General features: G+C 45.7%; 1 protein-coding gene across 2 annotated transcripts in view; it reads right to left on the reverse strand.

The window, feature by feature from the left end:
- WDFY4 (WDFY family member 4) overlaps positions 1 to 11703 on the reverse strand; it is a 247195-nt gene that overhangs the window by 40820 nt on the left and 194672 nt on the right. The gene's annotated exons all lie outside the window — the stretch shown is intronic.

Here is an 11703-nt window from a genome sequence, read left to right on the forward strand (position 1 = left end):
GAGCCACAGTAAGATGTCTGTCCCTTCAAAGAGGCAAGCATGGCTCTTTCCCTTCTGTTAGCAACGTGCACTTCCGGTGGTCGCCATGGAAAGCAGCTGTCCTGTACTGTAACCCCCAGGGCACTGCTGGGGGAAACCAGGAGGAAGCCCTCTACAAGCCCCTGGGACCCCAGACCCTGTCCTGGAGACCCTTTCAACCCTGCCTTCCTTGCAGGCTGGCGTCAAGATTATGCTAATTAATGCCAGGTCGCTTGTTGCCTGGTGACAAAGTTTCACAGCTGAGGAGGAAGAACCGGGACAGCAGGGTAAGCTTTCCTCTGGTTGTACTTATTTTACTCTAATTCTGCCAAACAACACCTCTTTAAACTCTTTTTCTCTTCTCCTCTAAGCAAGCAACTTTGGAAATGCAGGCTTCCCTGGTGTGCTTTATTTACAAACCCCAGATGCCAGCTGATTCATTACATAGCAGGGGAGGAAGCCGGCCCTGAGCCCCAGGCAGGGAGGGCACCTTGGGGCGTCCTCAGGCACCTGGGCCATGGACAAGCTTGGGAGGGTAGTGTGGGGACCCGTGGGCTTTTGGGGTCACCCTGATGATCTTTCAGAGTTGGGGTCACCTTGACGATCTTTCAGAGTTGGGGTCCCCTTGAGTGTTGTTTCCCGCTCCACAAGCAGGTGGAGATGAGTGTGTGTACCACTCCTCACCCGGCCAATCACCCGCTAAGGAAACTCAGTCTGGAGGCTGGAGCCTGCGAAGGGACCCTGATGACTGCTGACTGTGCTGGGGTTTAGAGCACAGTCTGTCTTTTGAGAAGTCTAGAGGCAAACCCTTTCTTTGAGTGATCCTGAACCCTGGAACCCACAAACACATGGTTGAGTCTCAGGCTGGGCCGTGCAAGGAGGTACTCAGCATGGAACACTAGACTACACTCCACGTCCCTATTTCTACCACAGGCAAAGGCAGGTGCTGCTACTTCGAGTCTCCAGGAGTTTGGATGAGCCACTTAGCCTCTCTGAGCCTCAGGTGCCATATCTGTCCAGTGGAGATCAAAATCAGTACATCCATCAGGCAGGTGTAAGAATTAGTTATAGTGTCTGTAAAATGCCTGGCCTCTGTGAAGTAATTTGAAGGAGGCGGTCAATATGGTGCTGGTGGGTGAATTTATCAGCATTATTTGCCATCACAAAGGTGCTAGGAACCACATTACCATTCATGGAGTACCATTTGACATACAATCACTTAGCATACAGTCATCACCTCAATTTTCACAAAAACCTGCAATTTTCTAACCCATTTTGCAGATTAGTAAACTGAGCTCATGATTAAAGTCAGATTGTCAGTGAGGGTAGGGATGGAGCCCGGTTCTACTGGCCTCCAAGCTTCCACATTCCCCTTCAAGGTATCTCGCAGCCTCACAGGTGGGCAGGTTTATAGCAAGGCTTTCTCAATGCTGGGGCTTGTCCTACAGCAGATGGGGGTACCACACGGGGGTGCCTGCCAGTGCACACCGCTGGGGTATACCTGAATCTGCACCGTGTCCACCCCTCAGCAAGTTCTCACCGGGGCCAGATGGGGCATGGTGCAGAAAAAATGCAGGTATTGTTGGACACTTGAGAACTGCCCCCGACTCTGGGGTCCTGGTTGGGGTGTGAGGCACTGTGCCTCAGAGGAGCTGTCTGTCTTTCAGACAGAGTAACCCAAAGTCTGCCCCTGGGAGGCAGGGATGCCCCAGCAAGGAGGATGCTGAGTGGCGGGGTCTGAATCAGGTTTCTACCCAGTTGGAATCCTGGTGTCCTGGCTTCACGGTCATCAATGTGCGGCCCTGTCCAGCCATGGCTCCTCCCTGCACCCCGTCCCCCACAGCCACAACAAAGGTCTTCACGGTCCTCACTCACCCTTACCTCGCCCTTCAGAAGCAGCCACTTTTATAAGTCTATCTACAGAAGTGGAGGCCGAAGCTCAGCGAGGCTCCTCAGACTGTCTAGGGTCACCCATGCGGCTCTAAGGCCCTGCCTTAGCTGCCTTAGCTGGCAGGTCCTTTCTCCCTGCCAAGCTGCTTCTCTGAGCCCAGTTTCTTTATCTGCAAGGGAGGGCCTGGCTGTGAGAAAATGCAATTGTGTCTGTCTGGCAATAGCAGTGTTTAAACCATGTTGATTGAAACTGAATTAGTTGATTGAAACTGAATTAATGCTCACCTCTTGGGGTTTAAAGGCACCAGCACTGACTTTGGTTCTTTGCTTTCTGGGTGTCAAGGTTGCTTCGTGTACTTTGAACATGTTGGTTGATGAACAAGGCATTTCTAGGCTGTTAAACTAATAATCTTAATATTTTATTTTAATTGTAAGGCACCTATTCCCTTTTGTTCCTTTAACAAATCCAATTAAAACAAAGTACTTTCAGAATTACAAAATAGATGCTATTAAACCAATAAGAAATCATAATCTTTTGCTATTGGGCCATGTGACCCCCTGGGAACTTTTGCTTCAAATAAAAGTTGAATTCTTATTACCCTCCAGGGGGAAGAGGCCCGTTTGACAGATAATGGCTTCCCAGGCAGGCCTTGTGCAGCCCCACATAGGTGCTGAGGATAGAAAAGTAAATAATACTAGAGGTAGAGGAACCTGTACATGTGTAATATAAAATCCTTAGCGCTGTGTTGGTCAAATTAACCAGATAGTCACCAAATGAAGTGAACCTTCCGTACAGACACTCTGTCTGCCGCAGCTCTGATGCCATAGGAGGAACGTCCCGCCCAGAAGCCCTGGATTAAGTTGAGTGGAGTGAGCTTGGATAAATTGCTTTACACCCATCTCACCCCCAGGTCCTCATCTTTGGGTAGCAGGAATATTCCTACCTCAGAAAGTCATGCGGACTAAAGGAATGGCACAGCGGGGGGCACTTGCTTCGTGAAGGTGGCGTGAAGGGCTCTGAAGGCTGGGTGTGCGTGGGAGACTGTGTGTGTGCTGGAGCCGCGGAGGGATGGACAGACCGTGGGTCGGACAGAGGCTGCAGGCTGGGACTCGCGGAAGCGTGTCTTGCAAGTGTTGGCTTTTCAGGCGGGGCCACGCCATGGAATGCACTTCTGGTGACCGCACACAGCGCCTCAGGGCCCTGCACGCAGGCAGACAACCCCCCCCCCCCCCCCCCCCCCCCCCCCCCGCGCCCAGGGCAGCAGGGGGCCAGCTTCTCCGGGGCATGTGGGAACGCAGTGGGCTAGCGTTCTGAGGCCGTGCTGGGTGACGAACGGAATCTTTAAGGAGGCCCACATCCCGGGAGCCCGGGTACCGGAGGGACTCAGGAACAACAGATTTCTGTCTCTAGCATCACTCTCTTGTCCTCATTTTTCTTAAGAGGTCCAATTATTTCAGTTTATTTTTATACAACATGTTATGGGAATATTGGTAAAATTCTAAGAAGATATACAAGTAGAATAGTAATACAATAATTTTTAAAATTTTAATATATGCTTTCCTTTTTTTTTTTAAAAAGGATATGTATAAAATTTATTTAGACTTCCCTGGTGGCTTAGATGGTAAAGCGTCTGCCTACAATGCGGGAGACCCGGGTTCAATCCCTGGGTTGGGAAGATCTCCTGGAGAAGGAAATGGCAACCCACTCCAGTATTCTTGGCTGGAGAATCCCATGGACTGAGGGGGCACACACCTATTAAATGAACTGGCTGGTAGCATTAGACTGTTTCCCCGCCCCCTCTCATTGTTGATCTTCAAGCTCTTACATTTAAGTGACTCCACTAATGCTATTAAAATAACTTGAAATTCATATTATTCAACCACATTCAGATCTATACACATATACATGCCTCTGTGAAGACAAGGACCCCACACGCTGGCCCCCAGACAGTGGAACGACAGGCTACACGCCTAGAGCAAAGGCAACTGGGGGAAAAGGGAGGCAGGACCCGGGAAGCCCATGCACCTTGGTGTTACCCACCCAGGCTTGTGGGTGTGTAACACCTGGGGAACCGAGGCTTAGCTGAGCTGTGTTGTCTTGTGAACTTTGGGAAGTCAGTTCACTTCTCCGAGCCTTAACTCTGTTATATTAAAAATAGGATGGACACTTGTATGATTGCTGTAGAGATCAGAGACACAGAAAGGGCCCAGCAGCGTGCTGGCAATAGTTACTTTGGTACATATCACCTGAATGAGGAGTAGTAAGTGGCTCTTGACATCGCGAAGCATTTCCAAACCTGATTCCAGAAAGCCCTCACAATCATGGGGTCCCTGTGGGATTTCACCCCTCCTGCCTGTCACCCTCATTTCCCTCCAACAACTCCACCAAGCGTCTGCTGGGGGTACTGCTGGGAACTGCACGGAAATCTTTCTCCCTCTAGTCTGTCAGTTTCCTAGCAATCTGTCCTTCTGTCCACAGGAAAGCAGAGCTCAATATAGCTGGGGGCAGAAGTGAAAAAAAAAATAAATAAAAGCACTTCATGTCTATACCTCCAGTGAGTCTATACTCCAAAAGGCAGATCTAGTTGTAGAAAACACAGCTCCTGGCCCAGAGTGGGTTCTGGACAAATAGTAATTCTTTCCCCCAGCTCAGATGACTCTTGAGACAAACATCCGTGCCTGTTTTAGAGGTCTGGCCAAGGTTCTAGACATCCCATTGACAGACAGCACCAAGGTGACCACCCGCATGTCCACCTGCCGCAGAGCTTCTCATGTGAAGGAACAGCTCAGGCTGGGAAGGGGTGGGGGACGTGGGGAGCGATCTGAAGGCTCACGGGACGTCACAGCAGAGGCGAGGCTCTCCTCTTAATATCTGTGAATGTGTCTTATTAGAGTCAGGAGAGAGAATAATGAATGACTTTTGAACGACTGACTTCACTGAGGAAAATTTGCATTACTTCCTCTTAAGAGATGTCCCACAAGCAAAAGAGATTTCTCCCCTACATGACACAAAGCTTCCTAAGTTAGTCCCAAACACGGGCTGTGAAACAGTGGTGACTTTGGGGATTCCCGTTCCACAAGATGTCTGTCCTGGTCTCACTGCATCAATGAAAAGGGTAAAATAATTATGAGATCGTGTTAGCAAAATGTTTAAAGATATCACGCACACATATATATATATAATTGTTCTTAAAAATATAAAGATACATGAGTGTGAAGCATCAGATAAATTCTAGTATTCTAGTGAAAGGTAATGATCTTACAACTGAAAATGCTTGTAGATATTCTGATGGTTTTAAAATATAAGTTGCCATTACATTTTTAATTTAGATATCCATGGGGTGTCCCACCATGCTGGTTGATTCACAATGACTAGATAGAAAAATTAATTAGAAATTAAAGTCAAACCAACTGGACCAGTTTTAATAAAGTATAAAAACCAACTGTATAAAACAAAAAGACAGTACATTTAGAGACTTCTATTTGCGTTTCTAAGCTGCTCATGTGAAATGAAATCTATTATTCGACTACCCTTCACCTGTTTCTCTGACCATCATTCTGTCTGTTTATCCATCTGTCTATCTATCTTCCTACCCATCTGCCTGATTATCTATTTACATTTCTTTCTCCCTATAATTGCCCTTGTATGGACTGACCCTACACTGATATTTGAAGATTCTACGAATTGATAAAGACAGGTCACCAGTGAGATTTAGCTGTACTGAAAGATCACCTGTTTCACACTTCTTTTGCCAATATGTATTCTCCTACCCAGTGGGCAGACCTAGGCAGGATGCTGACCATTCAGAGCTGAATAAAACAAGGGATGGATGTCCCTGGGCTCTGGGGGTTCCTGGCACTGGTGTGCTTCCAGCAGCTCTCACAGCTTAGAGGGATCAGAATGGACCCTGAGCAATACACCCTGCCTTCCCTAGCCAAGAGCAAGCGTCCCAGACAGACAGAGTAGGAGAAACACGAAGCGGGTGGGGACTCAGCAGGCTTCTTCCAGCCTGGGCTGCCTGGGGGCCCAAAGGTGCTAAGAAAGAGGAGAAATGCGTTATCCCAGCTAGCCCCTTCTTTGCCTGCAAGTGATGAATGACTGAGCAGGCTCTGAGTCAAAGGGCCCATTTGGAGAAGTCCTTGTGGACAGCTCCATGCTGCTTCCTCCCCATCAGTCATCAGAGTGAGAGGCTTCTTACCACGGTGCACGTGGGCTTTGGGGAGCAGGCACAGCTGGGCTTAACTGGTTAACTCCAGTCTATGAGAAGCATTCTTCCCAACTAGGGCCTTCTGCCCTTGCTTGCTGTGCTTGTCCTCTCTGAGCTGATCTTTGTCTTAATTAAAAATGTAAGAAATACAAAAGACAGCCTGGGCTTTTGGGGGCTCAGGAGAATCCAGTGGCCAGAATCAGTAACAATCTAGATTTTAACTTTTTGAGTTTAGAAACTGGCCCTGTTTATTGTTTACCTGTATAAATAACACAGAGACTTGGTACCTAGTAGGCTCTCAATAAACTTGCTGAATGAGTGTATCAATGACTGAATGCAGGGATAAGCACATGGACTTGGCTCAGATTAGACCCGAAGAAGTAACGAGAATCATGGACAGAGGAAACTCTGCTATGCTTTCAGACCCAACTATACTTTCAGAGCTGCCAAATAAAATACAGAACTATGCAGTGTTTGGGACATATGTTTACTCAAAACTGTCCATTGTTTATCTGGAGCCCAGATTTGATGGGGTATCTTGCAATTTTATTTGCTAAATCTGGCAACCTCACCATGAGAAGGCATTGACGAGCATGACTAGAGCACAGGCTCCCCTATCTCAGTCCGTGTTTGTGTAATTACGGTTTTCACTCAAGGGCAGTAGGCCCGCTCTTCTGATACGCTGTTCCCCACAGTGTGCCTGTCCATATGCATGGTTGCATGCGTACGTACCCCGGCAGTGCCCACTCGATACACACGTGGATGCCCTTTACAAGCAAAACATTCAGTTCAGTTCAGTTGCTCAGTGGTGTCTATTTGTGACCCCATGGACTGCAGCACGCCAGGCTTCCCTGTCCATCACCAACTCCCGGAGTTCACTCAAACTCGTGTCCATTGAGTCAGTGATGCCGTCCAACCATCTCATCCTCTGTCATCCCCTTCTCCTCCTGCCCTCAATCTTTCTCAGCATCAGGGTCTTTTCCAATGAGTCAGCTCTTCGCATCAGGTAGCCAAAGTATTGGAGCTTCAGCTTCAGCATCAGTCCTTCCAGTGAATATTCAGGGCTGATTTCCTTTAGGAAGGACTGGTTAGATTTCCTTGCTGTCCAAGGGACTCTCAAGAGTCTTCTCCAACACCACAGTTCAAAAGCATCAATTCTTCGGTGCTCAGCTTTCTTTATAGTCCAACTTTCACATCCATACATGACTACTGGAAAAACCATAGCCTTGACGAGACAGACCTTTGTTGACAAAGTAACGTCTTTGTTTTTTAATATGGGTTGAATTGTGTCCCCCAGAAGATGTAGGTTGACGTCGTAATCCCCAGTACCTCAGAATGTAACTTTACTTAGAAATAGGTAAATAGCAGAGGTAATAAAGTGAGGTCATGAAGATAGATCCCAATCCAGTAAGACCGCTGCTGCTGCTAAGTCGCTTCAGTCGTGTCCGACTCTGTGCAACCCCACAGACGGCAGCCCACCAGGCTCCCCCATCCCTGGGATTCTCCAGGCAAGAACGCTGGAGTGGGTTGCCATTTCCTTCTCCAATGCATGAAAGTGAAAGTGAAGTCACTCAGTCGTGTCCGACTCTTAGTGACCCCATGGACTGCAGCCTACCAGGCTCCTCCATCCATGGGATTCCAGGCAAGAGTACTGGAGTGGGGTGCCATTGCCTTCTCCGGATATGCTGTCTAGGTTGGTCATAACTTTTCTTCCAAGGAGTAAGCGTCTTTTAATTTCATTGCTGCAATCACCATCTGCAGTGACTTTGGAGACCAAAAGAATAAAGTCTGTCACTGTTTCCACTGTTTCCCCATCTATTTGCCATGAAGTGATGGGACCAGATGCCATGATCTTAGTTTTCTGGATGTTGAGCTTTAAGCCAACTTTTTCACTCTCCTCTTTCACTTTCATCAAGAGGCTCTTTAGTTCTTCTTTGCTTTCTGCCATAAGTGTGATGTTATCTGCATATCTGAGGTTATTGATATTTCTCCCAGCAATCTTGATTCCAGCTTGTGCTTCATCCAGTCCAGCATTTCTCATGATGTACTATGCATATAAGTTAAATAAGCAGGGTGACAATATACAGCCTTGACATACTTCTTTCCTGATTTGGAACCAGTCTGTTCCATGTCCAGATCTAATTGTTGCTTCTTGACCTCCATACAGATTTCTCAGGAGGCAGGTCAGGTGGCCTGGTATTCCCATCTCTCTCAGAATTTTCCACAGTTTGTTGTGATTCACACAGTCAAAGGCAAAACATTGGGGCATGAAAAAAAATCAGACTTCCTAGTCAGGCTGAGAATGGGAAGTAGATTATGACAGAAATAGTCTATTGAGGTTTTTTTTTTTAATTTAAATTTACCTGCAATAAAGTTAGTATACAGTTCTTTTGTATCTAGTTCTCTGAGTTCTAGGACGTACAGCTTCATGTAACCACCGCCGTAGTCGGGGTACAGGCAGCTCTAGCACTCCAGAAAACTCACTTGTGCTGGTCTGTTGTCAAACCTTCCCCATCCCTAGTCCCTGGCAACCAACCACCAATCTGGTTTCTGCACCTATGGTTGTGACATTTCCAGAAAGTTATATAAATGGTCTCATTCATTATGTAGACTTTTAAGACTGTCTTCTTTTACTTAGAAGGATGATTTTGAGAGTCATCCAAGTTGTTGCATATATCAATAGACTTGTTCTCTTTATGCTTAATAGCACTGATTATAAGGATAAGCCACAACTTCTTATCCATCCATGCACTGAAAGACCTTCAGATTTTTTGTTTCCCTTTGTGATAAATGTGAATAGAGCAATTATAAACACAAGTTTTCATGGGAACCTGAGTTTCTGGCTTTGGTGGGTAGGGGTTAAGTATTTAGTTGGGGAAATGCTGGGTCATATAATAAGTGTATGGTTAATTTTATCAGAAATTGCCAAACTGTTTTTTTAGTGGTGATATTACCATTTTGAATCCCCATCAACAATATGTGAGCATTCTCGTGGCTCCACACCCTCACCAAATCTTTGTATTACTGGTTTTTCCGTGTGTCTGTGTGTCTGTTTGTTTCTGTTTTAGGCATCTTAGTAACTGTGCAGTGGCATCTGACTGTGATTTTCACCAACATTTCCCTAGTGACTAATGACGCTGAGCAATGCTTTGGGGTTTTGTGGCTTATTAACCATCCATGCAACTTCTATGGTGAAATGTTTCATTAAATCTCTTGGGCATTTAAAAATAATTGTATTGTTATTTTCTTATTGCTGACCTTGAGTTCTTTATAAATTCTGGATACTAGTTCTTTGATGGCTATGGGGTTTTGTTTGTCTTTCAGAGCAAGGATTTCAAATTTTGTTGAAGTCCAAATTGTCAGTATTTCCTTTTATGGGTTATACTTTTGCCAAATTCAAAGTCATGAAAAGTTTTACTCCACTTTTCCTTTAGTCTCTGCATAGTGAGTTTATTTCCCCATTCTTTTAGTTTAACTTACTTTTGTTTATTTAAACTGAGATGGCATATAACTGAATCTTTTATAATCCACCTGATTGTTCTGGAGATTAAAATATACATACTTATCTTTCTATAGCTTACTGAGAATTAAATTTTACTATTTCCAAAACAACTTAAAAATCTTACCTACCGTCTAGGTCTCATTAACTTCTCCCATTATGTTGTAGTTGTCATATGTATTCCGTCTACATATATTGACAGTTAAAATTTTTGCTTTCAGCCATCACTTGCATTTTAAAAATTGTAAAAGGATAAAAAACACAGCCTATTACATTTATCAGATATTTATCATTTCCATTGCTCTTCCCTTATTCTCAAAGTTCAAGCTTCTCTCTAGTTTCTCTTTCATCTAAAGATTCCTTTATTTTTCATTCATCTGAGATTATCTATTTTGCCTTATTCATAAAGGATGTCTTCATTAACAGTCTGTTTGACACTTCTTTTTCTCAGCATTATTTAGAAAATATTTTTTCCAGTTATCTCTGGCCTCCACAGTTTCTAGTGAGAAACGTGTAATAATTCATATTGCTGTTTCCCAGTAGGCAACATGTTGTTTTTTTCTTTTTAATTTTGAGTAGTTTGGTTCTGTCTGAATGTGGATTTCCTCCTGGGAAGAGGCAATGGCAACCCACTCCAATACCCCTGCCTGGGAAATCGCACGGACAGTGGAGCCTGGTGGGCTACAGCTCGTGGGGCCACAAAGAGTCAGTCACGACTGAGCAACTGAGCATGCATGCCCTCCACGTGTTACACAAACACAGCTCCCGATCAAGGGCCTGGATGATGAAGCAGAGAAAGTGCAGAGCACCTCCCCACCCATCCCTGCAGGGAAATGGAGGCAGTGCCTTTGTCTCCTGACAGCATGCTTCTCAGGGGGAACTTGATCCAAAACAGACAATCAGCAAGCAAGAGACATCAAGTTGTAGAAAAGAAAAGAGCTTCTAGAATAGGCAGGCCAGTTGCATCCTCTTCCTAACTGTAGACCTTCCTCACTCCTGAGCCTCAGTCTTCTTCACTTTATAATGGGGATAAGCCTATGGCTCTTACTTGATTGTTGAGAATTAAAATCAGTATGTGCAAAGGTCCTGACAATAATATTTAATAGTTAACATAAATCAGGCTTTTCTTATGTACCAAGCACTGTTGTAGCACTTTAGAGTTTCATTTATACTCCATACTTCCCTGGTGGCTCAGACGGTAAACCGTCTGTCTACAGTGTGGGAGACCTGGGTTCCATCCCTGGGTTGGGAAGATCCCCTGGAGAAGGAAATGGCAATCCACCCCAGTACTATTGCCTGGAAAATCCCATGGACAGAGGAGCCTGGTAGGCTACAGTCCATGGGGTCATGAAGAGTCAGACACGACTTCGCGACTTCACTTTCACTTTCAAGAGTTCTTAAAGGGGGCTGTTTTCACAAATGAGGAAACTGAGGCACCGAAAATTCAAGAAAATTCTTTGTGGTAGAACTGGACTTCTAGGCAAGTCCTCTGAGGCTAGAATCAATCTGTCACTGTGTATGTGCTCCTTTCCTGATGGAGGAAGCCCTAACTGTGTGGCAGTCCTAACTGTCCTGGCCGTCCTATCCCATCTACTGGTGCAGAGGTGTCCACAGTTGAATTACAGCGTGAAGGACGTGAGGGGCAGAAGACAAGGGGGTTGGAGGTGGAAAAAGGCAGCATTGCCTTCTGCTCTTCCAGGCTCCACCCTGCCCATCTCCTCTGTGCTCATGGGCATGGGGTATACACATTCTGCTACTTGGGGGCTTTTCTGTGCCACATTTATTACACTGCAATTACGGTAGCAGTGACTAGCTCCTCTGGGTCCACAGGTGAAGAGAGATGTAACATGTAAGTCACTATTAACTCCTCCCACCTTATTCCCTTATATCAAGGCTATATTGCTTCTGAGAACTCAGCAGTCCCACCCTAGGGATTCATAGGATAACTCTAAGAAAAGACTAGATTCATATGAGGATTGGCGAAAGGGCACATATCGAGGACATTACTCCACCCCCAACACTCACCCAGAAGGGGGTGTATGTAATAATCCAGGACCTAAGTCAGGGAATGGCCTAGCCAGAGGGGCA

Source organism: Oryx dammah, unplaced genomic scaffold (genome assembly GCF_014754425.2).
Source record: "Oryx dammah isolate SB20612 unplaced genomic scaffold, SCBI_Odam_1.1 HiC_scaffold_6, whole genome shotgun sequence".
Classification (NCBI taxonomy): domain Eukaryota; kingdom Metazoa; phylum Chordata; class Mammalia; order Artiodactyla; family Bovidae; genus Oryx; species Oryx dammah.